Raw genomic sequence first — 4,572 nt, forward strand, 5'->3', positions numbered from 1 at the left:
TTAACAATCTTTAAATCAAACAAACAAATATAATTAACACCTTGCACAGAGATTGTGGAATTTCTCCATATTAAGGTGAAATAAAAAGATGTCAATGCCACATATTTTTGAAATTTGTGAAATTGACAACATCTTTTTATTTCACCTCAAACTTTTTATTTCACTCCACTATTGATATAGATAAATAAATGTATACAGATTATTTGAATTGTTATAATTGGAAGTTCAATATAAAATGTTATGATCTGAATGATGTATGTAATACCTTAGGGAAAGATATCACACGAAGATATAGGGCGTTTATGTTGCAATTTGCAATGTTAACTCAAGCTGATAGTCCCAGTACTTCTTTCTCGTGGAGCTATGTGACGCTGGTAGTCTCTCATACTGTGCCGTTCTTACATTCTCACCCGGTCAAAACAGAAATAATATACAGTAGTCAACAGTAATCGGCTTGAGTTAACAAAAATCGGCTTGGAATTTGGAACATGAACGACCTATACCATGGGATATTATCTCATGATATCTTGTTTTCTATTATACTACCTTGATGTTCTTATAATAATAGAATGAAAAATCTTTGAAATGAACTTGATTTTCCAAAAAAACATTACAAACAAAGAAAACGAAACACAATAAGGGAACTTACTTATTGCATTAGCATGCATATTACAAGTGAATAGTTCTTCTGTCAATTAATTGTTTCAAAATCATGCATAGAGTAACATTTCTATTTCAAAATATTAGGCCTATGTCGTAGCAGATCATCAATCATATAAACCTATTCTAAATCATACTTTATATTCTAAATTGATTTATTCACTGTTGCATTTTAGAAACGCGACCATAGTTTGTAGTTTGAAATTACTAATCTATTTCTGAAATTGTTCTAGTATAATGAACTATTTTTCCTCCACCCCTTACCTCAAGTCGTATTCCACGTCCTGTAACCCACCCTTCAAAATTTGGTGTAGATGGAGGAGAATTAACTTTTTTGTTAGGGATACTCTTGTTTATCAAGAAATAAAAATCTAATCACCCTTTTTAAAAACTTTAATTCACTATAATATGTTTCAACATTGATGCCATCAAGTTTTTTTTTCTTATAAATACAATATCGGGGACCGAGCTTCGCTCTGGAGTACAAAAGCATAAACAAATTATTACGAAAGAAGAAATTATAATAACATTCATACAGAAATGTTCTATCTAATCACAGTAAATTGAGATTAATTCCCAGATGAATGCAAAAATTTCCCTCACAAAGGCCCGGTTGCACAAAAGCCGGTTAAATTTTAATCCTGATTAATTTCACGTGAACCAAATCAGAGAAGAACATTTCAAAGAGATGGATCTACTGGAATTGATCACGATTGAAAATAATCTGGCTTTTTTGCAACCGGCACTAAGTACCTGATTGAATGATTACAAAAGTTTTATCTTTTCAATAAAATACAATCTTTTTGTAATGATTGAATGATTACAAAAGTTGAACAGCTGAATCATAATTTTGACACAGTCCCACACACATGAACTCGCTCACTCACTTCTCTCATCAACAGGCGACGAAATAATTATTATTATCAGCTGTTTTTCCAAGGATGAATAATAATTATCCTTTTAATGTCCTTCAGCGAGTTTTCCCAGGGATGAGATCTAGTGCAATCGAATCTTTATATATTATAAACCTACTATGTTCTGAATTTCGTGAGAATCGTTAGAGCCGTTTTCGAGATCCGGTGAAATACAAACATCTGAACATATAAACAGAAATTGCTCGTTTAATAGTATAGGATTGCAATCTAGTCTAAAAAGACTAATGAGCATTTTTTTCCTAATTTAATAAAGAGTTAAATTAATAAGATAGGTAGTTCTCACCTCTTACCAGGACTACTACTTCTTGCAACTAACTTGAAATAGGTTAATGTCATCAAGTGAATGAATGACTGAATTCAATTTTTCCAATTTCTTGATGAAGTAAAATGTTTGGAACATCAAGTGACTCTAATTCTTTTCCACCCTCATGAAAATTGTTTCATTCAACAGTTTCCTTCAGGGAGGAAAAATCTACCTTTAGTCCCTAGATTCAGAAATTGTTTCCCTCAACAACTGACAACTATTTCCCCAAGGGAGAAAAATTTCCCTTTAGTCCCTAGATTCAGAAATTGTTTCTCACAACAACTGACAACTAAAATGGGATATTAATGGAAAATTATCCGTGAAATGAACTGATTGTCTTGAACGTTAAAACCCAATTAATTTAAGAGTGATTTATTGAGAACGGTAAAAGTTTTCTGTCATTCTAGTTAAAATTATCAGTGAAATGAACTGATTATTTTAAACGTTAAAACCCAAGTGATGAAAAGATGGGAGGTGATACTGTTTTGTCATTGGATTCAGTATTGTGAAAATGTGTTCGGAAGGAATAATTGATGTTATAAAATATAATTTATTATTTTAACCGAGAATGAACAGTTAATATTACAAATTACATCAATAAACCTGTATCAGATACCGTCTATAGAAGGTATATCAACAAGACAGATATCGGCAACGTTTTTCCCTTATCTTTCTCCACTAAGGGAGAAAAACTTTCCCTTTAGTCCATAGATTCACAAATAAATTATCGTAGTTTTCACAAACTTTGGCCTAAATTTGATGTGATGTAAGCAGTAATTAATGTACCTTATTCTTAAACTTGGATTATTTGCACGTATACATGAAATAAAGTTATAAAAATACACGATTTATAAATTTTACAAGAATTTATTGTAATACTGTAGCAATATACATTTATCTTTAAAGAATAAGATTAGCTTAGCTAACCTAACCTAACCTTAGAACTGTTGTATGGATTTTGATATTTCTCGAGGTATGTTCATTTTAGTTCCTTTTTCAATTAAGTTACCAAGAATTAAAATTTTCTTCCAATTTGTAGACAGAATTTATCGCTTATTATGATAGTTGACAAAACAGGCTATTATTTATTCTCTTCTAATTTGTCGACTGAATTTTATTTTTAATAAGAGTAAACGACCAAACTAGCTTTCAATATTTCATTATTTATAATGGAATAACTGAATTTGCCCTTTAATTCAAAACCTACATCTGCCAAATGCCTGATTTTTGATTTTGTCAATCATTACAAGAAGAAAATGTGCCTAATTTTGTAAATTTTATCCTGAAAATCATTTGATCAAAATCCTAAGTGCCATAGACAATAGAATTTATGAAAGTTTTCTTCTATCAGTTACCTCTTTAACCAGTATTATGTTATTTTCTTAAGAATACATTGATAAATATGACCATTTCAATATTGAACACTAAAGGTAGGCGCACACACAGATTGTCATCGGACGATTAGATTTGATGCATTGTTTTCAATTGGAGCGTGCATACCTATCCGCATCGTATAGGTATGTGCACTCCAATTGTAAACAATGCATCAAATCTAATCGTCCGATGCGTGCCGTCTCCGATGACGATCTGTGTGTGCCTACCTTGAAGGGCCACTTTCTGAGCTAAGTTCTAGACTTTAAACAGCTGGAGTCAGAAAATTGGCTTTCCGAAACGGGGCGTAGTCGCAGTTTCTATGATAATCTTTATTTTCTTATTTCTATAATTAGACACGTTTTTCCATGACGAAATGAAACATTCCTGAATAATTCAAACTAACTGAAACTCTACACTATTTTCTCTTTTTGTGTTCAATTTTCTGACTCCAGTTGTTTAAAGTCTAGAACTTAGCTAAATCCCGAGCTCGGCCCCAACTTATTTTCATTCCATTAGACAATAGACTAGTTTGATTCTTTGTTTTGCTTTCTAATCCTATTATTTCTATCATTGTCTGTAATTGAAGGTATAGAATATTTTGCGATCTAAAATACTCCACTATTTTTGCACATAGATTGAATTTCAATTGAAATTAAAATTGAATTTCCATTGGACAATAGAATAGTTTTGATTTCTAATGCTGCGTTTACACCAGAGTTATTAACAAAATGTTAATAACTTAATCCTTATAGATTCTATTATATTGAACATAAATTATACACATGATGAACATATGTGATTGTCAAGCTCCGTTCAATCTAATAGAATCTATAAGAATTAAGTTATTAACATTTTGTTAATAACTCTGGTGTAAACCCAGCCTTATTCTATCATTTCTATCATTGTTCGTTATTCAAGGTATAGAATATTTTGCGATAAAAATCACTCCACTATTTTTAAACATAGATTGAATTATTTCAACTACTATTTTTAGTCTACGCTGATTGACAATCCTATGTTGTAATGTAATATCATGTTACATGTTGTAATATCATGTTGTATTATGTCTATCATGTTAGATAATTTCAATAGTAAATTCAGTCCAGTCAGCAGTTAATCTATTTGTTTAAATTTTTACGAGGAAGCACTGATCGAGACAGAGATAAACTAGAGCTGCGTTTAAACCAAAGTTATCAACAAAATGTTTATTTTTCCGTGCTTATAAATTCTATTAGATTAAACGGAGCTTGACAAACACATATGCACATCATGTGTATGATAAGTTATGTTCAATCTAAT

This window comes from Nilaparvata lugens, chromosome 1 (genome assembly GCF_014356525.2).
Source record: "Nilaparvata lugens isolate BPH chromosome 1, ASM1435652v1, whole genome shotgun sequence".
NCBI classification, from domain to species: domain Eukaryota; kingdom Metazoa; phylum Arthropoda; class Insecta; order Hemiptera; family Delphacidae; genus Nilaparvata; species Nilaparvata lugens.